At 46.5% G+C, this 27,427-nt stretch overlaps 1 protein-coding gene and 1 long non-coding RNA gene across 4 annotated transcripts in view; one reads left to right on the top strand and one right to left on the bottom strand.

The window, feature by feature from the left end:
* Nucleotides 1-1,941, bottom strand: part of LOC105495775 (Jun dimerization protein 2) — a 42,609-nt gene extending 40,668 nt beyond the window's left edge. Inside the window, exon 1 of one of the 3 annotated variants that reach the window (XM_011765513.3) lies at nt 1,832-1,941. The gene's annotated coding sequence lies outside the window, so the exon portion shown is untranslated. Of the gene's footprint in view, nt 1-1,058; nt 1,262-1,428; nt 1,551-1,831 lie in introns of those variants that run through there. The other 2 variants (XM_011765509.3, XM_011765514.2) reach the window with 2 other exon arrangements.
* On the top strand, nt 25-27,427 carry LOC105495774 (uncharacterized). Its single transcript, XR_011625720.1, has 3 exons — nt 25-92; nt 26,658-26,795; nt 27,227-27,427. It is a non-coding gene; the product is annotated as an uncharacterized lncRNA (long non-coding RNA).

Genomic DNA, 27,427 nt, shown 5'->3' on the forward strand with positions numbered 1-27,427 from the left:
GCTCACACCTGATACCTGGTTAAACTCTCCCCTAGAAACCTGCAAAGGAAGATAAGCCATCCATCCAAGCTGCAGCCAGATTTGCTGGAAAGGTAAAAGCAATGGGAAGTGTTTTTAAAAAACCCTCAGGGAAGGAAGGTTGGGGGGAAGGGAGATATGTGAACGCAGTTCCTATCAAGGGCTTAAAGGACGTTTGGGTACAAATGTACCCAAACATGGTTCAAAGCTTCCCAATTCCTGATGCTCCTCAAATTAAGACCCTAGGGAGAGACCACCAAGATTTAAGCCTGGGTACACACGCCTAAGCAGGCTGCAAGCCCTTTCTGAGATACAGACCTGAGCACATTTGCCCTAAGCACACGTGGTCGGGCCATAGCCCCATGCCCTGGATTCCAATAGGGAGGGCAGCACCCTAGGCAAGGGCCAGGACATCTTGCAACTGGAGATGACCCAAGGGGGTCGGTTGATTTCTCCTTCCACCAGCCTTTCCATCCCTGCAAAAGAGCCAGGACCTCCCCATCTTCCCCAGCCTCCTCATCTTCCCTGCTCCTCCCACTGACCCAGGCAAAGCCTGGCTCTGCCATCCCAAGGTCCAGGGGTCCAGGTGGAAGGCCCACTCCACCCCCACACTCTCCCACCCCCAACTGCACCCCTACCCCTCGACAACCTCCTTTGAGGGGAGGAGCAGAGGAGAGCCTTCTAAGCTGGGCTGGGCAAGGGAGAGGCTGGTTACCTACAGGAGCCTGCTTGCCTCCTTATATAACCTGGCGTGGGAGACAGGAGAGCCCAAAGGGGACCCCGGCCACCCCTAGATCCTTTCCCAGCCCAGAGCTCCAAAGCAATGGCCATGAGAGAAGGTGCCTTCATTGGATGGAAATCCAGAGCCCTTCTCAATACTCTCCTCCAGGTCCGGGTCCTCCGGGAGTCGCGCTTCCTCCCTGCCAGCAGGTCCTTGTCATCCCTCCACAGCCGAACCCCCACCCCAACCCCGCACCTCCCTGGCCCTTCACCCTCCATCTCCACCCGCACAGCCCGCGGGCAGTTTTCTCCCCACTCACCCCGCCTTCCCCGCCGCCCGAGGAGAGCACCTCCCTGCAAACGGACAGGGGAGGAGAGCGCGGGAGGGAGAAGGAGGGAGCGCCCTGGCTGCCCAGGGAGCGGACGGAGCCTCCCGTCCCGGGGCGGGAACCAAAAGGAAGCCTGGGGCTGCCGGGCGCCTCGCGGGAGGGGCCCGGCTGCAGCGCCCGGCGCAGGGAAAGCTCGGGGTCCCTGGGCTGCGGGAGCCTCCCCGCGGGGCTGGGCTGTGGCTCCTCGCGCTCCGCCCGCGCGGGGGCGGCCGTCCCAGGTGCCCGCGCCGCGCCCCGCCCCGCCCCGCCCGGCCCCGCCCGGCCCGGCCCAGCGCCCCCCAGCGCGCGCCCTCGCACCCACCGTGCAGAAGCTGCGGGCGGAGGCGGCGCCCCCGGGGCCGGGGCCCGGCTGCAGGCGCCGTGCCCGCTCCGCGCCGCTGTCGCCCGGCCGCGGAGCTCCGCCCGGTGCCCAGGCCTGTCCCGGCCCGGGAGCCGCCGCGGCGCCAGCCCCGCCGCCGCTGCAGCGTCCGCTGCCGCCAGCGCCCCCCGTCGCGGCCGCCGAGCGTCCCTCCCGCAGGCTGTGGCGGGCGGCGGGACGGGTTGCATCAGCCCCGGCTATATAGCGGCCCCTGGGCGGCGGGGAGGGGTCGGGAATGCGGAACCGGCCGAGCTGCCAGCTCCAGACGTCAGAGGGGGACGGAGAGGAAGGGAAGGAGGGGACCGAGGAGGAGGGGGTGTGGAGCCGGCGCTTCACACCCACTGACCTTAACCTCCCCCGCCGCCTTGGGCGCCCTCCTCCCGCTGCCGCTTGCGCTCCTCTCCCCGCGGGGGCGGCCCGGGTTCCATCCAGTCCCCCGGCTCCGCCACCCCATGGTGCAGGAGCGCGCGAGAAAGCAGGACGCGGCGAGCGGTTATGTAAGCGCACCCCCCGCGCACCGCCGCTCGGCTTGTGCCCGCCAGGCAGCCGCAGCGCTGGGAGAGAGAAGCGAGAGGCCGGGGCCGGGGGACAAGTCAAAAGCCCCTTCACGCACAGCCTGTGTTAACCATGTACCTCAATCCCGGCGCTTCCCCCCAAACTGAGAGAGACAGGGACAATTTCAGCACAGTTTCATCCTTGGACACTTCAGGACTGAGCGGGTGAGGAGGCGATCTCGCCAGCCTGCTTTATTTTTCGGTGGAGAAGGATGGGCTGAGATGAAGGCATCTGGGGACTCCTACCCCTACCCACCGGCCCCCGCCAGCGCCCTTAGGCCCCAAGGCGGCTCGCTGCACCAGCCTGCCCTCCGCTAGGGCTGCAGCTTGAGACCGCGGCTTGCTTTGCTGCTGGCACAGTTTGACCCTTGGGCTTGTGCCCTGCTCCAGCGGGCTTCTCCTTTCCACTCCGGACACAGCAGTGAGCAGAGCCAGCCCTCAGCAGACCCCAAGTGGCCTTCTTCCCCGTTACAGCTTCAATAGCCAACCCCACTCCCACCTTCCATCCTCCTAGAGAGGAAATGGTGAAGGGGACTCCAGAGGGAAGGTGACATCCATGGTGCCCTGCAGTCTACAAAGGCAGAGACACAGAGCCCTCAGGTAGAACGGGGTTCCCTAGGTGGCATCTCCTACCTCCAATGCTCCTGGGTACCCATCGAGCCCCCTACCTTCTGCCTAAGCCAGATAGGAGTGATGAGTTATATACTCAGCGACTTTCGGCCTCCTTCTGAGAGTGATGTCAGGTCATCACCCATAGAAGAAAGGAAGTGAAAGAAAAAAGTTCATGCCTTCTTGGAGTGCAGATGCTCAGAGTGAAAGAAACAACAAGACTTGAGACAGATGCGTGCAATTGATCAAACCCGAACATGCACGGCTCTCCCATGTGAGTGAGTGCGTGAGACTTTATTCTCCTTATTTCCCCAGTGCAGTGAAATCTTGCTGGATAAAAGAATTGGGCTAATAGAAGGAGAGACAGACCAAGTCCCAATGACATTGCCTGACCATTTTCACCTTCGCCATTAGCAATCTCCCTCACAGCATTGGTGTGGGCAGGTAAGCGGAAAGCAAGACCCTGAAAGACTGTACATTGGAAAATGAGCAGTAATTTGATACTCTTGTGGAAGAGCATGACTCTCCGCCCTAGAAAGGCCAATGACACCTTTACTACAGCGTAATGATCAAAGCCAGGGACTGTGAAACTGCCTCATGATGTTTCTCCCATGAGACCTGTGTCTGGATGTTTATATGGAACAAAACATAGAACAGAGGCAATACTACTTGATGTGTCTTCGGCTGGGGCTCTGGATAAAATAAACTGATCTGTATGCAGGGACTAATAATTAGGGTGTGTGGTTAGAGCTCGTCCTCTCTAGGGCCTGTTTTGGACTGTGGCTGGGCCACCAGCAGTCCTACTGGGCCTTTGCTTCCCCCACAAATTAAATATGTTACAGGGGTGGCACCAAGGGGTGATTTGGGAGGTCTTTAGTCCCCTCTACCTACCTATAATCTCCATTAGGTCTTCTCTGTTATTTGATATGGAGTTTTTCAATTTCGTATAGGATGCTATAAGAACACAGCTTCAAGGCTTCCCTTCTGGTCACATACTCCCTACTAGGCCCCTCTACATAGTCACTGCCTCTGGGAGTGGCTAGAGGGAGAGGCATAAACTGGGTCCTTTATGCAGACATTGGATGCTGGATGGAGCTGATCTACCGCTGGCTCTTAGGGACAGACAAGTGACTCAGCCTAAGGCAGTTTGAATTTAAATTTCCTATCAGAACTAGAAAAGTCCTGATTAACACACCCAGCCCTAGCCAATGGGCTGATTGAGAGATCCTCACGTATCCCAAGTAAATCTCATAAGACTGGGAATTTTGTGGATCTTCTGGAAAGAGAAGCTTCCAGAAGCCACCACATGAAAGTGATCTACTGAGAGTGAAGCTAATGGGAGGAAGAGTAGAGCCAAGCCACGGAGGGAAAGACAGATCAAGTTCCAATGACATTGCCTGAGTTCCTGAATTCAGTCATGCCTGACATTATCCTGACCTCTGCAGGTTTTAGCTATAGGAATCAGCAAATTATGTCTTACCCAAGGCAGTTTGAATTTGGGTTTCCTATTACTTGCAATTAGAAAAGTCCTAATTAATACAGTGGGTTTGCATCTCTGACTTATGTGGACTATTTCATTTTAAAGTTTAATGGACATTGATGAATCCCAAGCTCTTTGCAAAGAGGGGAAAACTGAAATGGTGAGGTAAAATAATGAATTCCCCAGACCTGCTCCTCCAAAATCAAAGCAGAAAGTGATAGTTCTGAGTAATCAGCCAGTCAACTAGTCTTTATCCTAGTATTTACTGAAAATCTGTGCACCCTCAAGGTACACAAATTTTAAGACATGATTTCTCACCTGTTCCTACGTCCCATCTAATTAGGAAAAATGATTTACAAGCTAATGAATAGCAAGACCAAGAGTAGCTAAGAGCTAATGATGCAACACAGGCTATAAGCACTGTTGGAGTTCAGACAGGATTGCTGCTCCAGTCTCTACTCAAATTCTATAGACCAAAATTGCAAACCCGTAGCTGGCAGGGCTGAAAATCTGGCTTTTCTGGCTTCAACCTTAAATTTGTTTTTTTAAAAGACAGGCATGGTGGTGCTCACCTGTAGTACCAGCTACTCAGGAGACTGAAGCAGAAGGATCATTTGAGCCCAGGAGTTCAAGTCTAGCCTAGGCAACATAGTAAGACCCCCATCTCAAAAAAATAATTGTAGAAAAAAAAGTTTTAATATAGCAAAGATTTCATATAAAAAATCTAGATTTCAAACTTCTCTTTTAAAAATATCAAAGTCAGGCAACATTGGGCATATGTAATAGTCAGGATAAGCTAGGTTTTGCTGCAGTAACAAATATCCCCCCAAACTCATTGGCTTAACAAAAGAAAGGCTACTTCCCACTCACACAAGACAACTGTGGATTGAAGTGATTCTCCAGGGATGCCTCAGTATTGATACCTTCATATCAACAAGTGCATTCATGGCCACCAGGGCAGAGAAAAAGAAGTAGAGAGGGCCGAGCACTAGCAGTGAAATATTTCCTCCTGGAGTGACATACATCACTTTAGCTTATGTTTCATTGGCCAAAGCAAGTCACATGGCCATTCTTAATTTCAAAGATGCAAGGAAGCTCAGTCCTCCCATGGACCACGGAGGAGAAAGGAACCAGAAAATAGTAAACAATTAATATCTTCCATGGCATGCACTTCCTTATGGCAACAATTGGCTGGAGTCCACTGGAAGCTGCCCCTTGAAATGGGACTTAAACACCCAGTTTGACACAGTCTCCACCCAACCTGCCTAGCCCTTGGGAGCGTTTGATTTTGCAAGCCTGGTATAGATAAAGTCAATCTCAATATCAGTTTTTCAGATGTCCCTGGTGATCCATGGAGTTATCACACAGTTTTCAAAAGCAAATGTTTTGCTCTGCTTGAAACAAAAACTTATGCCGTGCAGAATTCTTACAATGAAAAGCAGGATGGTATCATGAAATCAAACGTGAAGTTGAAACTAGCTGTTATTGTAGTCTGCAAATTACATAAACCTGTTTATGGTGATTTCTTCCTGTTGCTCTTCCCTCAATCAATCAAACACCCACCAGGAGAAACAAGCCTCCCAAGCTCTTCCCTGGAGTGGTAGTGACTTGGGAAGGGGGGCGGGGGGATGTCTAATTTAACATTTTGAAACATTTACATATATATGAATATACATACATATAGATGTGTCTACATAAATATTCAAGGCTAAAATATTTGAGAAGAAAACTTGTGAGCTAGGAATGGGAAGGCTTCTCTTCCAATGACCACCAATGAGAATGTTATAAAATATGTCTAAAGATTTAAGAATAAATCAGCATCCATACAAATGCAACCATCTCTTGGAAAAGCCTAGTGTCTTCTCTTTAATCTTCTAACACAATACAGTTTTGGGAGGATGAAGAAATGGTAACTTCTCTGGTTAAAATGCTGGAGCAGGCTGAGTGTAGTGGCTCATACTTGTATCTAGCACTTTAGCTGGCCAAGGTAGGAAGCCACCCTAGGAAACATAGCAACACCCTGTCTCTACAAAAAAAAAAAAACTTTAAAAAACAACAACAACGGGGCATGGTGACATGTGCCTATAGTCCAGTTATTTGGGAAGCTGAGGCAGGAGGATGGCTTAAGCCCAGGAGTCTGAAGGTCTGAAGTTACAGTGAGCTGTGACCACTCCACAGCACTCCAACCTAGGTGACAGTGAGACCACCCTGTCTCCAAAAAACAAACAAAAAAAGGCCAGGTATGGTGGCTTATACCTGTAACCCTAGCACTTTGGGAGGCTGAGGCAGGAGGATTGTTTGAGCTCAGGAGTTCAAAAGCAACCCAGGCAATACAGTGAGACCCCCATCTCTATTTAAAAAAAAAAAAAAAAAGCTGGGGCAGGTGGATTAGGGAGAGGAGGAGTATAGTGGATGTATGTTGTTCTCAGCATTCCTTTCTTTGGAGAACCACTTCTCTCCCTCTTCCCTGTGGCCCTGGAGGGGCCTCATTGCCCCCATCCAGATGTGAGGGGTGAGACCTGAATTGGCCAATTAGAGCAGTCCACATCCAAAGCCATAGTGATTGGTTCAGGGATGAGCACATGACTCAAACAGGGCCAATTAGAGTGTTTCTTGAGATTTGACATCTAAATACCAAAGAAGAGAGGGGTTCCTTTCCTTTAAAACACCAGTGTATGAAGGTAGTTTGTGGCTGTGGATGGCCATGTTTTCTGTCATGTGACAAAAGGCTGCCTGAGAAAGAAACCAACACAGAGAGTAAAAGAGAACCTGGCCGGGTGCGGTGGCTCACGCCTATATTACCAGCACTCTGGGAGGCCGAGGCGGGTGGGACAGGGGGTCAGGAGATGGAGACCATCCTGGCTAAGACAGTGAAACCCCATCTCTACTTAAAAATACAAAAAATTAGCTGGGCGTAGTGGTGGGCACCTGTAGTCCCAGCTACTCGGGAGGCTGAGGCAGGAGAATGGCGTGAACCTGGGAGGCGGAGCTTGCAATGAGCCGAGATCGTGCCACTGCACTACAGCACTCCAGCCTGGACAACAGAGCAAGAATCTGTCTCAAAAAAAAAAAAAAAAAAAAAGAGCCAAGACATGGAAAAAGAGAAATAGGCATGAGATTATCATTTGAGTTCCTGAATCTCTAATACGCCATGAAAACATGCTGAATTGGTCTTTGAACTTCACAGTATTGGAGTTAATATAGCCCCTTTCTCTTTCTTGCTATGGTAGTTTGACTCAAGTTTTCTGACAATGCTCAATAAAAGAATGCTGAAGAATACATGAATAAAATGACCCAAAGTCAAGCTTATAAAGGAGTGCTGAACTGACACCGTGGAATTTTATCGGTTTGCTATTCTTGCCTCATCTATCACATGCCACCCAACCTCTGCGAGACTAAATACAGAACTGTACTGAATGCCTTCTCACCGCTCAGAATTCAGTTAGTCATTTAAATGACTTAGTCAGACAATCTTGAAGTGTGCTATGAGCCATGCACCACGTGCCACCCTATTTGAGGAGGCCAAGCAGAAACGAAGAGATCACCCCTGCCCATAAATGATGACAGACTAGAGGCCCAAGAAGATGAATAATATTCATGAAAAAATGGGGAAATGAGGACATGAGTGATTTAGGGAAAACATGATGCATATGCATTCTGCTTCCAGAATATTATGTTTTAAAATATGTCCTGAAAACACATGGAGAGAGGATAAAAGACCCAGGTTGAGGATGTCATTGTGCAGGTCATCCATCCATAGGGGGTTCCTGAAGTTGACACCAGGATCGTAAATCCTGATCAAACTTTTTTAGATGAAAGATGATGTTTTAGTCATATTAAATTTTAAATCATAGGTGATTAACATAGAAGTCTTGAGTTAATAAATGAATGAATGAGTGAGGCCAGTGGGTCATGCCTGTAACCCCAGCACTTTGAGAGGCCACAGTGGGAGAATCACTTGAGGCCAGGAAATCGAGGCATGCTTGGGCAAGATAGCGAGATTCCATTTCTACAAAAATAAAAATAAAATAGCCCATCATGGTTGGGAGCGCTGGCTCACGCCTGTAATTCCAGCACTTTGGGAGGCCTAGGCAAGTGGATCACCTGAAGTCAGGAGTTTGAGACTAGGTTGGCCAACATGGTGAAACCCTGGCTCTACCAAAAAATACAAAAATTAGCTGGGCATGATGCCGCACACCTGTAGTCCCAGCTTCTGGGGAGGCTGAGGTGGGTGAATCACTTGAACCCAGGAGGCAGAGGTTACAGTGAACCAAGATTGTATCACTGCACTACAGACTGGATGACAGAGTGAGACCCTGTCTCAAAAAAAAAAAAAGCCAGGTGTGGTGGCACACACCTGTAGTTGCAGCAACTTGGGAAGCTGAGACAGGAAGATCATCTGAGCCCAGGAGTTTGAGGCTGCAGTGAGCTATGATTGCACCACTGCACTCCAGCCTGGGCTACAAAGCAAGACCTTGCCCTTTAAGTAAATAAATAAATAAATAAACAAACAAACAAACAGAAGCTAGTCTAGAACTCAGTCTTAGGAGGTAAAGGAGTTAGGAGACAAAAGGTGTCCCAGAAGATCAAGAAAGAAAGGCACAATCGCAAAATCCGCAAGTCTCCTCAAATCCCCTGTCCTTTAACACAGGCTTCCCAACTATCATGAAAGTCAAACCAGGTTGTCAGAGATAAGATCTGAGATGAGTTTGTTGTATTTGCTCAGATCTGAAAGAGTACATTATAGCTATAAAAATGTACAGTCTAAAGAGGCCTCAAGTTATTTTTAAGAGAGGGTTTAATCTGAAAATATAGGCATTAGATATTATACTACAAAGATATTTTCACTTAGCACTCACACAGCGCTGCTTCTAGGAAAACCAAAGACCCTTCTCCACTTTTTTCCTTCTTCTTCATCCCCGCCTCCCACTCCCAGAAGGTGTATAGTTGGTTAGATTCTTCCATAAAATATTTGGGGCTGGGTGTGGTGGCTCATACCTGTAATCCCAGAACTTTTGGAGGCCGGGGTGGGTGGATCACCTGAGGTCAGGAATTTGAGACCTGCCTGACCAACATGCTGAAACCCCATCTCTACTAAAAATACCAAAAAGATTAGCCGGACATGGTGGTGGGCACCTGTAATCCCAGGTACTCGGGAGGCTGAGGCGGGAGAATAGCTTGAATCCAGGAGGCGAAGGTTGCAGTGGGACAAGATCGCGCCATTGCACTCCAGCCTGGGCAATAAGATCAAAACTCCATCTCAAAAAAAAAAAAAAAAAGTAAAAAAGTTTGGGCCTCAGTTTCCTCAACAGTTAAATGAGGACAATAATGGTGCCTACATTAGAGGGTCTATATGAAGATTAAATATGATCTTATGAAGCACCATATCAGTATCTGCCACAAGCGCAATACATTGGGCTGTGTTCATCACCACCACCACCATCACCATCATAACCATCAATATTATGGTTCAGTCAACTCAAGCCCCCTACTATGACACCTTCACAGATGGGTCATACCCACAGTGATTTCTCCCTCTTCTGACCTTAACTAGCATTTCCCTTCTAACATCTAATCATATGCCATTTAAAATTTTTCTCCTTATTTCACATATGCGTTATCATTCCAACATGCTTGAAGTTATCAGTAGGGACAGTATCTTAAAAAATTTTAAACTCCTATAGCACCCACCATGTGCTGAGCTTATGTTTGACACTCGATATGCCAAATATGTGATTGCATTTATTTAAATAAAAATGTAAGGAAATAATTTCTTTTGTAGCCCTGATAATATTGAAAGCGGTCTGGGCTCTTGGCACTTAAAGAATACTTGTTGAACAGATGCTTGTTGAGCAGAGATGTAATTAACAGTTACACCTTATGCAGCACAAACTTGTAGAATATTAAAGCGAGGAAGAGGCCGTATTTTACAGGTGAGGAAATTGAGGTCCCCACTGATGACACAGATCTCACTGAACAAAAGTTATGGTGGAAATAATTCTCAGGACTCTTTTTCTGCTATGCATTTTAAAACAACCACCAATAAAAAGTTATTTCAGCAAATGTTTATTGAAGGGGAAAAAAAGTCCCCTTAGGTTTTCTGCGGGAGGTAGCGTTTCCTCTTACACTCAACAATTTGGTGGTGTGGTAGAGAGCGGTGTGGGGAGGAGCCAAGGGGGCCCCTATGACTGGGCTGTTGTGTAGGCCTAGACGGGGGAGGGGTGGGATTTTCACTTCTTGGAAGGCTCTTCCAGCTCCAGGCAATCCGGGCCAGGTTTTGACACCTGCATGTCTCAGCACACTGCCCTAAGTCAGCCAAAGTGTACCTTCTAGAGAGCAGCTCAGCCTGCTCAGTACCTGGGCTCCTGGAAACTCACCCCTAGAGACCAGAATAGGTCCCCATAGACCAGAAAAGGCCCCCACACTTGGAACTGGAGGAATCGCCTCTCCTTGAAAAACGAGGATACGATTTTGCAATTAGAATGCACTCCTGTAAGAGGAGGCACCTCTGCGCTGGCCTCAGGGGTGTTTGGGGGTGGGAGGTGGGCGCTGAGGGAGGTCAGAAGGCCTCTGGAGGGGGACCTTGGGACAAGGGCTTCTTTGGTAGCCCTGGCCAGGTTCACAGGCTTCCTTTCAGGTTTTGTGCCCACAATTCCGCCACCCGCCTCCTCCCGCCAGCGTTTCTCTATCTCTTAAATACACCTCCCTAATCCTCTCCTTCCTCCTTTTTAAAGCCTGCCTTTCCTTTCAAATACTTCCTCAAATGCCAGCTTGTTATGTTTGTGCCCTCCCCTGTACGATCCTTCCCCAAGAGCTCTGAGAGTGTGTTTCAGACCACAGAGTTGGATTTTTATTCATTCCTTCCTTCAATCATTCATTCATTCATTCAATAAATATTTGATTATTTCTATGTGCAGGGCTCACAGCATCATGAAATGATGAGGAAGACTGGCCCAGTCCTTAGGTGGATGAATAACTAGCGAATTAACTCAATAATTGTGAACATAAAAGGGAGTTTTGAGGGGTGTTAAGAGACAGGTAGAAAAACCATTAGATCGTTGGAAACTTGAAAGGATAAATTTAAAAATAATAGTTAAAAATAAATAAATAAAAACCATTGGAACCAGCCTTCCTCCATTTGTCAGAAACTCTTAATCAAATCAGCTTGGTGCCCTGGGACTATACCACTCCACTGGCACAGGGGCAGGTACCCTTTTAAAAGCTCTTCCTACATGGCCTGGCACAGTGGCTCACACCTGTAACTCCAGCACTTTGGGAAGTCAAGGTGGGAGGATCTTTTGAGGTCAGGAGTTGGAGACTGACCTAGGCAACATAGCAAGACTCTGTCTCCACAAAAAATAAACTTTAAGCCGGGCGCGGTGGCTCAAGCCTGTAATCCCAGCACTTTGGGAGGCGGAGACGGGTGGATCACAAGGTCAGGAGTTCGAGACCATCCTGGCTAACACGGTGAAACCCCATCTCTACTAAAAAAATACAAAAAGCTAGCCGGGCGCGGTTGTGGGCGCCTGTAGTCCCAGCTACTCGGGAGGCTGAGGCAGGAGAATGGCGTAAACCCGGGAGGCGGAGCTTGCAGTGAGCCGAGATCGCGCCACTGCACTCCAGCCTGGGCGACAGAGCGAGACTCCATCTCAAAAAAAAAAAAAAAAAAATGTTAGTAACTTGTTTTGGGGCAAAGAAATTTGTTCTATGTTTCTTTCTTCCCACAGGTCAGAGTTTCAGAGCTAGAGGGGATCGCTTCAGACTCCACTGCCCAGCCATAATTCTTCCAGACCCATTGGCCCTGTTGGTGTCTCAGGCCATTTACAAGGTTTTCACATGTCTGGACTTTTAAGACAAATGTATCATACAAGGCAGTAGAATACAGTGGTAAGGAGTATAGACTCTGGGACTAGACTGCCTCTGTGTGCATCCTGTCTCCGAAGCTTATTAGCTGTGTGGCCTTGGGCAAGTTACTTAACCTCTCCATGCTCAATTTCATCATCATTAAAATGGAGTGTGCATGATAATACCCAATCCATAGGAGTGTCATGAAGGTTTAATGAGTTCCTGCCCACTTGGAACAGTGCTTACCACGTAGTAAGGGCTCAGGAAGGCAGCTCTTGGATGCTATGGTTTGGCCCTCCCCTAGCAAGATGTCCAACTGTGGCTCCTAAAACGCAGCTTGGCTCGGAGTCTCAGGCTGCTGCTTGCCTAGGAGGAGAGACTGAAACTTTTTTCAAGGGACAAGCTGCTGGCAGTAAGACTGCCTGGATGCTAAATAAACAAAGACACCGAAGGATGTGTTGTCTCTAATACCAGGAGCCTCCCCAACTGTCCATTGCTCAATGAGAAGGGAGCCCAGACACCTGGTTTTAACCCATTTATGCCGGAAGTTGCCATTTTTGTGTGTGAAAAATTAGACCTTGGCGATGACCTTGAGCAGTAGAATAGAAATAACTCCCATAAGCTTAGTGTTCCAATAATGGAACACTAGGCATAAATAGGGTAAGCACGACTCACCTACACTTGACTTCTTCTGTGACTCTATAAACAAAGATCATTTCTATGCTTCAATTCCATTTTTTTAAATGGCAGAGAATAATATTTATAGAATCATGGAGTTTGAATGAGCATTGGCCTTAGACATTCCATATTCCAACACCCTAATTTTCTTTTCTTTTTTTTTTTTTTCCACCGTGTTGACCAGGACCCTTAATTTTCCATCTAGGAAAATGAGACCCATAAAAGTCATATGACATAGGCAGCCTGGGGTGGTGGAAAGAATGCTAGATTTAAATCCCAGGGCCACTGCTTCTTCTCTGAGACTCATTATCCCCTTTGGTAAAGGGAAGGTAGTGGTTCCTACTGTGTAGGGTCACTGTCAGGACTAAATGAAATCAAACATGGATGCACCTAACCCCAGGGCTGCATGTGGTTGGGTAGGGACTGAATAAAGGCATTTCCCAGCATTGCTTAACTAGTTGGTAATCCCTTCCTTACCTTTTTCACAGGGTTTCCAAAAGAATAAAGCAAAGCAAAGAAGAAAGATTTCTTCTTTGAGGTCCACGTGTGAAAACTTAGTTTCTGGTTCTTGGAGTTTTCTCCTTTAGGACTAGGCCTCTCCAAGAAGAAAGGATTACTATTATCAGTGGAAAGTGAGATGATACCACTAGACCTTCTATCAGAGGAAGTCTTTGCAGTTGCCTTTTGGAGACATCCATTCCTTGGGGTTTGTTGTTTTGTTTTGTTTTGAGACAGGATCTCACTCTGTTGCCCAGGCTGGAGTGCAGTAGCATGATCTCGGCTCACAGCAACCTCCACCTCCCAGGTTCAAGGGGTTCTCCCACCTCAGCCTCCCAAGTAGCTGGGACTACAGTCACATGCCACCATGCCCAGCTAAGTTTTGTACTTCTTGGTAGAGATGGGTTTTACCATGTTGGCCAAGCTGGTCTTGAACACCTGACCTCAGGTGGTCCACCCACCTCGGCCTCCCAAAGTGTTGGCATTACAAGTGTGAGCTGCTGTGCCCGGCCACTCCTTGGGTTTTTATAGGCTGTGGCCAAATGAATCTTAATTCAAGGATGACTTCTTGGTCTTTTGGGTCAAGGTCGACTGTAATACCTGCTTTAATTACATTAACACCTGGTTCTTTCTTTATCTGAAAACAGCATATCTCAATTTAGGTTCTTGAGGCCTAGAAAGTATGTGTCCTTTAAAAAGAAATCCTAAATCACCATGCAAACTACTTGTATTGATATGCATATGTATAAATCTCAAACACAATTATGGCATTAGAGCTATTTGGGAAAATGTTCCATCAATATTAGATGCATTTAAAGTAAGCAACGGAAGATCAGAGTTCATCAAGGGTTCTCAACTAATCTCTCAGAGGCAGTGGTGCCCCTGGGAAGGTGACTCCCTGATGATATGATCCCCTGAAGACTGAACACCCATTTTGGCCTAATCTAGCACTGAGCTTTCTTCCCCAGAGTGACATCAGAAGTGGCACAATGCTTGACTGGTTAAGAAGGGGAATTGGGGTCTCTACCGAGGCACTCAGTCAAATAAGACATGGGTATATCACTGTTTTTCCTGCCTAGTCTGTTGTCATAGGCCCATCAAGAGGTATTTTCTCCGAGCCTCAGAACATGGGTAGATTTGAAAGTTCTGACTCTGAAAAACGTCTTGCACCCCAACACAGCAGAGAGGATTAGTCCTGTCTGGTGTCTGACTGTCCATCCTGAGTGCAAGGGATTACTCTGTCCAAAAGGTAGTGACAGTCTATTGAAATCAGCTCTTAAAAAGGTTCACTTGTTAAATAGTAGCTAATACTGGTTGACCACTTAGCACTATGCTACATGCTTTAGATTTATTAATTCACGTAATCTTCATAGAAACTTGCAATGCAGGCAATATTATTATCCCTATTTTACAGATGAGGAAACTGAGGCACAGAATATTTAGCTAACTTGTTGATGGTCACAGCTAGATGGAAGTCAGAACTAGGACTCAAACCCAGAAAGTGTAGCCCCAAAGCCTGTGCTCTTGATTGAACGTAATACAGCATTTTTTGTTGCTCGTTTGTTGTATTTTAAATTGACATTGTTTCTTAGAGCAATTTTAAATCAAAATTGAGTGGAAGGTACAGAGATTTCCCACATACCCCTGTCTCCCCATTACCAACATCCCCCACCACAGTGGTGCATTTGTTACAACAGATGAACCCACATGAACACATCATCACTCAAAGCTCACAGTTTCATTAGGGTTCATTATGGGTTTGGGCAAATGTATAATGACATGTATCCACCACTGTAGCATCATACAGAATAGTTTCATTGCCAAAAAACAATCCTCTGTTCTCTGCCAGTTCATCCCTTCCTTTCTCCTAATGGTGGCAACCACTGATCTTTTTACTTCTCCTTTTACTGCCTTTTCTAGAATGTCACGCAGTTGGAATTATACAGTTTGTAGCCTTTACAAACTGGCTTTTGTCACTTAGTAATATGCACTTACAGCTCCTCTATGTCTTTTTTTTTTTTTTTTTTAAGATGGAGTCTCGCTCTGTCACCCAGGCTGGAGTGCAGTGGCATGATCTCAGCTCACTGCAAACTCCGCCTCCTGGGTTCATGCCATTCTCCTCCCTCAGCCTCCCAAGTAACTGGGACTACAGGTGCCCGCCACCATGCCCAGCTAATTTTTTGTATTTTTAGTAGAGATGGGGTTTCACCATGTTAGCCAAGATGGTCTCCATCTCCTGACCTCGTGATCCGCCCGCCTTGGCCTCCCCTCTATGTCTTTTCATGGCTTGATACCTCATTTATTTCTTAGCACTAAAGAATGCTATTTCTTAGCACTAAAGAACTGTGGTTCATTGTCTGGATGTACCACAGTTTGTTTATGTACTCACCTACTAAAGGACATCTTGGTTGCTTGTGAGTTTTTGGTAATTGTAAAGAAAGCTGCTATAAGCATCTGTGTGCAGGTTTTTGTGTGGATCTAAGTTTTCAGTTCCTTTGGGTAAATACCAAGGAGCACAATTGCTGTATCATAGGTTTAATTTTGCAAAAACTTGCCAAATCATCTTCCAAAGTAAGTGACTATATCATCTCGCATTCCCACCAGCAATGAATGGTGAGTTCGTGTTGCTCCATGTCCTTACCAGCATTTGATGCTGTCAGTGTTCTGTATTTTGACCATTCTAATAGGTGTGTAATGGTATCTCAATGTTATTTTAATTATCATTTCCCTGATGGCATATGATGTTGAGCATCTTTTTATATGCTTATTTGCCATCTATATACCTTCTTTGGTGAGCTTCAGGCCTTTTGCCCATTTTTTAACTGAGTTGTTTATTTTCTGATCATTGAGTTTTACAGTACAGTGTTTTTAGGGGCGTGCTTATGGAAGTCATAGAATATCATGGATGAGAGGACTGCAGAACAATCCAATCCATTTCCCTCATTTTACATATGTGAAAAATAAGCCTCAGAAACACAGAGGTAAAGCTGATGCCAACGCCCAGGAGTTCTATGGCCTTTCAGCACAGTGCATGTGATGGGGCCATTTCCTTGGCAAGCAGTTAGTGCCTGGGTATAGAAGTCACACCTGGCCATCTGTCTGTCCTTCCCCCACACAGTGCCTGGCACACATTCAGTGAGCGTGTGGGGGAGGAAGGAAGGAAGGAATGACCTTCCTCTGCCATCTATGTTCCCTTTCCAAACATCTGGCCCTTCTGACCTCTGCTCTAACCAGTGAGAGGAGAGAAGAGAATTAACATTCTAGATGTTCCACGGTGCGATGGTGGGGGCAGAGGCCAGGTCAGTGTAATTTGGTTTTGTGTTTTTGTTGTTGTTGTTGTTGTTGTTGTTGTTGTTTTTTGAGACTGAATCTCACTCTATCGCCCAGGCTGAAGTGTTATGGCATGATCTTGGCTCACTGCAACCTCCACCTTCTGGGTTCAAGTGATTCTCGTGCCTCAGCCTCCCGAGTAGCTGGGATTACAGGCACCCACCACCACACCTGGCTAATTTATGTGTTTTTAGTAGAGACAGGGTCTCACCATATTGGCCAGGCTGGTCTTGAACGGCTGACCTCAAGTGATCTGCCCACTTCGGCCTCCCAAAGTGCTGGGATTACACGCATGCACCACTGCACCCAGACTAATGTAATTCTTAACCTTGCTGTGCACCAGCATCACCTATGGACCTTGTTAAAAACTGGATACCAGAGTCCGTCTCTAGGCATTCTGATTCCATACATCATTTTCATGTTTGCTGCATCCCAGGTCCTGAGCTAAGCCTTTTACACATGTCATCCTAGTTAATCCCTTCTCCTGCAATTCTTTGATATGACCTTGTTATCAACCTCACTCTGCAAATGAGGAAACTGGAGTTCAGAATGGTTAAGGAACTCATCCAGGGTTACACACCCAGTTTCTGTTGGAGCCAAGATACAAATAAAAACAACCCAACCACTGTTAGAGTTGCTGGCTGGCCTCTCTCCTGCACATGCACACACACTGAGGTCTTTACACTCAACCCTGTGCAAACCTTACATTGTGAACCCCTGAGCGGCAAATGGCAGGGAGCACCAGATCATTCTACAGGGACCCTGAGAACTCGACATGAGGGCCAGGATCAGTGCCCATCTGCTCCACCAAAAAGCAGAGATCAGGAACACCGGCCCCTGCATTCTAATTTGCAACCATTCAGAGAAAGCCCTCATTCTTTTATTTTTTTAAATATTTAAGTCAATTTTCAAATTGAAGTATAATATATGAACCAAAAAGCATACAAATCTCAAATGTACAGCTCAATGAATTTTCACAAAGTGGACACACCTGGTATGTTAGTCGGTTCGGGCTGCCATAACAGAATATGATGGACTCAGTGGCTTATTAACAACAGAAATGTATTTCTCATCATTCTGGAGGCTGGGAAGTCCAAGATCAAGGTGCCAACAGATTTGGTGTCTGGTGAGAGCCCACTTCCTGGCTCATAGTTGGCCATCTTCTCCCTGTATCCTCACACGGTGGAAGAAGGAGAGAGCTCTCCATCCAGGGTCTCTGTCTTTCTTTTTTTTTTTTTTTTGAGACAGAGTCTCACTCTGTCGCCCAGGCTGGAGTGCAGTGGTGCAATCTTGTCTCACTGCAACCTCTGCCATATTGGCCAGGCTGGTCTTAAACTCCTGACCTCAAGTGATCTGCCCACCTCGACCTCCCAAAGTGCTGGGATTATATGTGTGAGCCACCGTGCCCCGGCTGGGGTCTCTTTTAAAAGGGCATTATTCTTATTCATGAGGACGGAGCCCTCATGAGCCAGTCACCTATCAAAGGCCCCACTTCCTAATACCATCACTTTGGGGGTTAGGATTTCAACATGTGAATTTGGGGAAACGAACATTCAGTCTCTAGCACCTGGTAACCCACGCCACTTATTTTTGGTACGATGTTATCACTGTGATTGGGAGGCATCTCCAGCTATCTTAAGGGGTTTCATCGAAGACTTTAAAGCAAATACTTTTTAAATTGAATTCGTATCATGGATAACTGTCCTTTTACAGAAAGGATATTACAAAAACAAAAGAAAAAGCAAGCAGCAATAACAACAAAAGCAACAGAGCATTGCAAGTCTAAAAAGACTGGAAATCACTACATTCCTCTTTTAAATAAAATGTGAACTTTTTAGGTGTCAGGTTGATATTCATTCCCATACTTAGACCAGGCTTCGTGGCTCACACCTAAAATCCCAGCACTTTGGGAGGCCAAGGCAGGAGAATCACTTGAACCCAGGAGATCAAGACCAGCAACACAGGAAGACTTCATCTCTACAAATAACTTTTTAAAAGTTAGCCGGGTGTGGCAGCACGTGCCTTGGTCCCAGATAGTTGGGAGGCTGAGTCAGGAGGATCACTTGAGCCAGGGAGGTTGAGGATGCAGTGGACCACAATCATGCAACTGCACTCCAGCCTGAGCAACAGAGCAAGACCCTGCCTCCAAATTAATTAATTAAAATTTAAAAATATATTCCAAATACTTAAATTATGGAAGGGGTGCCTCTTCACATTTAAACAAATTGGTTTTCTTCCCAGGTCATTCAATGCAGAAGTGGCAGTGAAGGGGAAGACCCCACCACCCGGAGCCTTGTTTAAATTTCCTATGTCTAAGTTTGTCCATCTCGCCATGTATGAGTGGCTCTGCTTGCACAGCCAGAAAGGCAGAACGCTCATGGTTCCAGCCCAGGCTCAACAATCAGACAAGCTGGGCTCAAGTCCAGGTTCTACCACAGCCCAGCTCAGTGACCCTGGGCAAGCCACTTCATTTCCATGAGCATCAGTGCCCTCATGTGTGAAATGAGTCCTTGTGTGTACCTTCTGTGATTGTAGTGAGGATAAATTAGGCATGTCGAGTGTTTATTACAATGCCTGGCAGGTTGATGAACTACTCCCTAGTTGTTATTATGATTCCTGCATCCTATATCATGGAAAATATGCAGGAAAATAGGGTAGTCCATGTGGATTCAGCATCAAGGCAGGGTGGAAGAGAGACAGTGAAGGGAAATTCATGGAATAAATTCCTACCTACAGAGGATGTTTGTCACTTGCCTTCAGGCCCTGAGTCAGGTATCTCTGATGCTTGGGAAATATCAAAGGGATGAATTTATTACTGCAGGTCAGCAAAGAGGCTTCCGTGTCGAGTCAGAAATAAAAATGTTGATTCCTGGGGTTGAATCCTGGAAGCCTACAGTGTCAAAGCCAGTAATGGGGTGGTCCCTCAATCTAGAGGGTCTCTCAACCCAGTCTAAATCAACGCTGTCAGCCGGGAAGTTACAGCTTGTCTTCAAAAACACTCAGACCAACATGAGATTGGCTCAAGGAGGGGTTGCCATGACAACCAGGGGTCAGTTCTGCTGGTAGGATTTGAACCTCCCTTCCCTGCCACACACACACACACCTCCCACTACTCAGGCCTATCTTGCCAAGTACCTGGCTTTCAGAGCCACAGAAGCTGGGGTCCTGTGGGTAGAAGAGAGCACGTGGCCCTGCCCATTCTTCCACTCCACACAGCACTTGAAGCTCACAGCTCCCCAGGAGCCTTATTAAACTGTACTTGACGGAGCTGAAGGCACTCTCAGGATAATCGCTCTCTCAAAATAGCTCGCTGGAAATGATCAGCCGTGGGGCCCCCGGGAATCAGGTGGGAAGCTAAACTTGGGCTCATCAAAGCACCAGGGAGAAGGGGTCCTCAGTGAATCACCTTCATTCTACCCCTGTCTGTCCTGTCCCCTCAATGTCCTCCCGTCGAACTGGCCTACTAAACTCTCCCCACTCTGGTGTTAGAAAATAAAAGTTTAGGGGATTCTATATCCCAGGGGCTTTTGCATTCTAATGGTTCTTGAAAATTAAAATACTTTTAGCCTCAAGGAAGAAATCTCTTAATAGGGGAATTTCAGACTCCTTGGAAATGGTGGTAGACAGGGGTGGGAGTAGGAAGCAGGTAGGGAATGATTCGGGGACACGGTGAGAAACCCCTTTACCCAGAAGACTATAGTTCAGGTTTAAAGTCCAACGGGTCTGGGTCTGAGTCTTTCCTATGTGACCTTGACTAGGAACCTCAGTTCTCATGTCTATAAAGTGGGGCCATAACACTTAACTCGTATGGCTGTTAGTACGAAGTCTGACACAATATCTCAAGGCCTCAAGGTAGGACCAGCCAAGAACGCTATTGTGGACCCCTAGCCAAGGACCAGGGTTGGTTCTGACAGTTGGGGCCCGGGCCGGGGTGTTCATCAGAACTCTGTTCCGCTACAGGAGTAGACAATGGTGGAGAGAGGGGCCTGAAAGAGGAGCAAATTGAATAGCCAATGCAGGGATGCAATTATAAGTTGTTGGTGTTTCTTTCTCCCAATGGAGGAGGCTGAGAAAACTTGAGAGCACTGAACACTCAGAGTAGAAAGAACGAGAGGAGGCGCCAAAGAGGGCAGAGACAGGGAAGAGGGAGGACAGCTGCCCAGTCAGTCACTCCCTGGCCTGGGACTCCCAAGACAGAAGCGCTGCCGAGTAAAATGGGTCAAGGAAAGAGAAGGCAGCTGACAAAGGACTTGCTGTCTCAGCAGGATGTCTCAGGCATGGCAGTGGCCAGTTTTAATATGAATGATGTATGGCCGCCCATACCACAAAGCTATTGACTGCTGCTCTAGCTAAAATGGGTTGACTCTTATAAAACCAGTGTAGCTGCTAGTCACAGGGGATGCTGAGCTAGGAAGAAGAATCCCAGTCAATTTGGGGGAGATCTAGATTTGAGACCAGCCCCCTAGGCCCCCCGACCCCACCACTTGGTAGGGCCATTAAATCATGATCTGCTAATCCCTTCCCAGGGAGGAGTCAAGGCACCAGCAGCCTCTTTAACACAGAGGTTGCAGGAGAAGCAGAAAGGCCTGGAGCACTATGGGGTCACTGTCATGGACAAACTCAGCTACCTCCCAGCAGGGAGAGGAGAGACCCCAGGCCCCACAGGCCAGGCCCTGCAGCCAGACGGGGTCCTTGCCTTCCGTAATTGCTTGTGGGAGGCTTTTGCACCCTCTGCCTAGATTTCTCTCCCTCTGAGTCTTCACTGTTCACCCCTATCCCCTTTAGTCTGGCTAACTCCTCACCCTTCAGATTTCAGTTCTGGAGGCACTTCCTCAGGGAGACCTTTTCTGACTACCACTCACCCGGACATTCGTCAACTCATGGACACTCTGTACACCAGGGATCTCCACTCTGTGGCTGTTACCACAGTTGGAATTCTTTGTGTAGATTTTTTTTTTTTTTTTTTTTTTTTTGAGTCGGAGTCTCGCTCTGTCAGCCAGGCTGGAGTGCAGTGGCGCGATCTCAGCTCACTGCAAACTCTGCCTCCCGGGTTCACACCGTTCTCCTGCCTCAGCCTCCCGAGTAGCTGGGACTACAGGCGCCCACCACCACACCTGGCTAATTTTTTGTATTTTTAGTAGAGATGGGGTTTCACCGTGTTGGCTAGGATGGTTTCAGTCTCCTGACCTCATGATCTGCCCACCTGGGCCTCCCAAAGTGCTGGGATTACAGGTGTGAGCCACCGTGCCCGGCTAGATTTTTTAAAAAAAAATATTGACTGTCTCCCATGGTAAACTGTGAGCTCCTTAAGAGCAGGAGCCTAGGCTGGTTTTGCTCCCTGCCCCACCTCCAGTACCTAGCTTTGTGCCTCACACATAATGGGAGCTTGACAAATAATAAGAGCTAGACCATGTCAAACTGACAATATTCAGCTGTTTTTGACCTATAAAATGGCCATTTCACAGGATTCATCCTAACATTAATTGAATGAATGAATCAATCAATCCATTAGATTTTTCCTGAGCACCATCCCCTGCGGCACGGATCTCAGTACGAGGAGGGTCCACTTTGGGCCTGTTCAAAAGGGCAGTTTTCCTAAAATTAAAAAGAACTGAGTGTCTGCAAGCAGCCAACAACATATGAAGAAATGCTTATCACTAATCATCACAGAAATGCAAATTAAAGTCACAATGAGACACCATCTCACACCAGTCAAATGGCCATTATTCATTGTTTTTAAAAGCCAAAAAGCAACAGATATTGGCAAAGGTGCAGAGAAAGGGGGATGCTTTTATGCTGTTGGTGGTAGTGTAAATTAGTACCACCTCTACGGAAAAAGTATGGAGATTTCTGAAAAAACTAAAAATAGAACTACCATTTAGTCCAGCAATCCCACCACTGGGTATATATACAAAGGAAAAAACTAAAAAAGGCATTATATGAAAAAGACACCTGTACTCATATGTTCATTGCAGCACTATTCACAATAGCAAAGACATAGAATCATTCTAAGTGTCCATCAGTGGAGGAGGATTGGATAATTGGATAAAGAAAATGCATCTGTACGTGGTATTCCATGGAGTACTACCCAGCCATAAAAAATAAATAAAATCATGTCTTTTGCAGCAACATGGATGAAACTAGAGGCCATTAGCTTAAGTGAAATAACCCAGAAACAAAAAGCCAAATACCATATGTTCTCACGTGTAAGTGGGAGCTAAATAATATGTACAAATTGATATAGAAAGTAGAATAATAGACACCAGAGACTTGGCAAGATGGGAGGGTGAGAGGAGGGCAAGAGATGAGAAATTACCTAATGGGTACAATGGACACTGTTTGGGTGATGGTTACACTAAAAGCCCAGATTTCACCACTATACAATATATCAATATAATAAAACTGCACTTGTACTTCCTAAATCTACTTTAAAAAAAAAAAGAACTGAGTATCTGGTCCCTAGTCATAGTCTAGTCTTAAGCAATGCTTCTCACACTTCAGTGTGCATTCAGAGTATGCTACGGTTTGAATGCTTGTCCCCTCCAAAACTCCCGTATGTGGCAGTATTGAAAGGTGGGGCCTTTAAAAGGTGATTGGGTAATGAGGGCTCTGCCCTCATGAATGTATTAATTTATTCATAACTTAATGGATAATGGGTTAATAGATTAGTAGGTTATCATGAGAATGGGACTGGTGGCTTTATAAGAGAAGGAAAAAAAAGGCACAGTGGCAAGCATCTGTAAACCTAGCTACTTGGGAGGCTGAGGTGGGAGAACTGCTTCAGGCAAGGAATTCAAGACCAGCCTGGGGAACAAAATGAGATCCTGTCTTAAAAAAGAGAGAGAGAAGAGGAAGAAAGGCCTGAGTAGCACACTCAGCCCCCTTGCCATGTGATGCCTTGTGCTGCCTTAGGACTCTGCAGAGAGTCCCCAATAGCAAGAAGGTCCTCACCAGATGCAGCCCCTTGACCTTAGACTTCTCAGCCTTCATACCTGTAAAACAAATGTCTTTTCTTCATAAATTAACAAGTTTCAGGTATTCTGTGATAAGCAACATTAAAGGGGCTAAGACAGAGCCCCCAGGGATCTCATTAATGTGCAGATTCTGATTCAGCAGATCCAGGGTAGGGCCTGAGAATCTGCATTTCAAACCAGCTCTCAGGTGACTCCAATGGGGAAGCAACCAGAGGGAGGGAGGCCAAAGTGCAGACTTCGAGTTGGCTGGTGAAGGTCCTCAGTGTCATACCACAGAGCTTCCATAAGGGCTCCTCTCTCTTTTTTTCAGAATTTGGAAATTTGTTTGAAAAGAGATGAGACTCCAGGTTCTGGTATCTCCACTGTATGAGAAAGCAGCTGAGACACAGTCACATTTAAATAAACTTTCCAGAAACTGAAACTTAGCCCTCCAAGTGCCAAAATGGTTTTTCTGATTATTGTTTTTGGTGGAAAGATTTCTAATGTTATTAAACACTATTTTGCCTTCTTAAATGGAGTACATTAAACAGAACTTGACTCTTGGTTTTTTTCTCCTTCTTTTAAAAAAAAAGTTGGCGAAATATATCTTATACATGAATAAAACATGGATGTACAGTATAAATAATATAAATAAAATACCAACAGACCCATGCTCCAGTGAAGAAAAAGAATATCACAATAGTACCCGATAGGCCTCCTCCTTCTCTATTAGAAGTAACCACACTCCAGCAAACTATACATTATGTCCTTGCTTCTCTTTACCACACATGAATGTAGCCCCAAACAATATAATTTGTTTTGCCTGTTCTTGAATTTTATGTAAATCAAATGCTATTTTTGTATTTTCTTGTGATTAGTTCCTTTTGCTGAACATTGTGTTTTTAATTTTCTTTTATTTATTTATTTTTTTGAGACTGGATCTTACTCTGTCACCCAGGCTGGAGTGCAGTGGCCCAATCACAGCTCACTGCAGCCCTGACTTCCTGGGTTCAGGTGATCTTCCTGCCTCTGATTCCCAAGTAGCTGGAACCACAGGCTCACACCGCCATGCTCAGCTAACTCTTTCTTAAATTATTTGTAGAGACAGGGTCTTATCATGTTGCTCAGGCTCATCTCCAACTCCTGGGCTCAGACAATCCTCCTGCTTCTGCCTCCCGAAGTCCTGGGATTACAGGCATGAGCCACCATGCCCGGCCGAACGTTGTATTTCTAGATTCACCCATGTTGCTGTGTGTAGCTTTAGTGTGTTCATTTTTCCTGCTGTATTATATCCCATTGTAGAGCATACCACAATACATCCATTTGTTCTCCTGTTTGGTGGATAGCTGAGGGTTTGAGTACTGTTACAAACGGTGCTGTCATGAATTTTCTGGTACATGTCTCCTGTGACCATTGCACGAGTTTCTCTCTGCACACACATTTAGGATTGAAACTCCGGATCAAGGACTCCGCACATGCTCAGCTCTCCAAGGTGCTGCCAAACCAGTTTCTCAAGTGATTATTCTTCTACCAGTGATTGGGGAACTGTTCATTGCTCCACATGCTCACCAGCACTGGATAATGTCCTGTCGTTTACTTTTTCTCACTTTTCATGACGCGCAGGATTTTCATGACCCCTTTCCCTATTCATGTATTGGGCTAAAACACAGACTCAATACTGTTACACCCAATTGGTTCTGACGCTAGGCTCTCCTGACTGCTTTGTCTCTGAGTTTAAAACAAGTTAACACCCATCTTCTAATTCCTGGTAGACTGTCAGTCCACTGCAGCCTTTCCCCTCTCCCCTCCACATTCAAATCTGCTATGGAATGGGACGTTCCTCATCCAAACTGTTCCTCGAACTTTGTCTATGCAAAGAGTAAACAGGCTCTGAAGGAGGATCAAGATGGCTCACCTGTGAATCAGTACATAAAATCTAGGGAGAGAATCCTGTTGCATTTATTTTGGCTGTGAATAGTGTTTTTTGTTTTGTTTTGCTTTGAGAGTTGTTGTTTGTCTGTTCATTGGTTTTGGGGGTTGTATTGATTTTTGCTCATTTTCTAGTTCCTGGCAGTGTTCCAAATAGCTGGGGTTGCCGTATAAATCACCTCTGAACAAGTGAAGTGCTGTACCCTTTGAATGTACTTCTAATTTAATTTTTTATTCATTTAATTAAATTTGTATTTAATTTTGGTTGTTGGTATTCCCCCAAAAATATCATGGATTCGACTCGTATATGGCACATAGCCCTATGCCAAGAGACACTGCATGTTCCAAAGAACCCAATTTTGCCCCCATCAACAGCATCGTCAGAGAACGGAATTCATGCCTCATGTTGAGCTTGAGATTATTCCATGGACTAATCTAATGGCAAAACCAACTATCTTGGTAAAATCTTACTGTTAAAAAGTATTTTGACAGGGGCTAAGACTGGGTTACTGACCAACTCTGGCAGATGTAAGCAGAATGGGAATTTATTAACAGGATGTTGGATAATTCACAAAATCATCAGGTGGACTGGAGGACCAGGGTTGAGGCCATGCAGCCAAAATCAGTACCCAAAATCACAAAATCACATGGCAGAACTAGCTCAGTAAGGAGCCACCACTGCCACCAAGCACTGGGCACCTCATCTTGCCTCACACACATCCCTGGTACTGAACACCAGGTGCAACCACTGCTGCCCAGGTCTCGAGCCTACTGCCAAGGCTGCCTGGACCAGAGAGCCTGCCCTTCATGGAGCCTGGTTACAGGCTGTGACCTAGCTACAAGACAGTCGGAGAAGACAAAAGTATTATTCAGGCTTGAATTCCATCTATTTTGATAGAAAACTCAAAATAATTATGGCTTAAACAACATAGAAATTTATTTTTTGGCCAGGCATGGCAGCTCACGTCTGTAATCCCAGCACCCTGGGAGGCCAAGGCAGGTGGATCACTTGAGCCCAGGCACTTGACATCAGCCTGGGCAACATGGCAAGACCCCATCTTTACAAAAAATACAAAAATTAGCCAGGTGTGGTGGTGCATGCCTGTAGTCCCAGCTACTCAAGAGGCTGGGGTGGGAGGATCACTTGAGCCTGGGAGATCAAGGCTGCCATGACTCATGATCATGCCACTGCACTCCAGCCTGGGCAACAAAGCAAGACCCCTTTCTCAAAAAAAAAAAAAGATAAAGAAAGAGTTTTTTTTTTTTTCTCTCTCTCTCTCTCTCTATGTAAAAAAGTTTGAAGGCAAACAAAGCTGAAACGAGACCACCCTGGAGCTCCTTCTGCACCGCCTTCGCACGCTGCCTTATGGACCAACATGGCTGCTTGAGAGCCTGCCATCAAGTCCACATTCCAGACATCAGGAAGCAAAAAGGGTAAGAAGCAGGCCCCCTCCCTCCCTTTACAACCACTTCCTGGAAATTGCCCATATCACTTCTGTCTTAGTGGTTGAAACTTGGTCACTTGGCGACATCTGGCAGAAAAGAGTCTGGGAAATGTAGTCTTTGGCCCAGGCAGCCATGTGCCCAGCTAAACACTGAGGGTTCTCTTACTAAAGGAGAAGGGGAGAGTGGACATCCAGGGAAGCCACTGGTGGTGTTGGCCAAGACAAGTTCTTAGCAATGTTTGCCTTGGGTTCTGGGATGTGAGCTCTGTTCCCTACCATGGCTCAGAAAAGTGTGTGTGTGTGAGTGGGATACTCCCCAAACACAGAAAGGGGGTTCAGAAGCTAGACCACCTACATATATATGTAAATAAATTAAGAACACAAAATGACCACTATACCATTTCTTCTGCTCTGTGGTAGGCTGATTTATGGACTCACGCAGGATGAAAGCTTTCAAATGAAGGCATTTGGCAGAGAAAGACTGGAACACGGAGCAGAGGAGATTTGGAAATAGAGTCATTTCCATCACACAAATCTTCATTTTATCACAGGTTTGTGGGACCAGGGCAAGAATTCAAGCAACAATTCACATACCATGTATCTAAATATTTAAAAGCTATA

The sequence above is a fragment of the Macaca nemestrina genome, chromosome 7 (assembly GCF_043159975.1).
Source record: "Macaca nemestrina isolate mMacNem1 chromosome 7, mMacNem.hap1, whole genome shotgun sequence".
Classification (NCBI taxonomy): domain Eukaryota; kingdom Metazoa; phylum Chordata; class Mammalia; order Primates; family Cercopithecidae; genus Macaca; species Macaca nemestrina.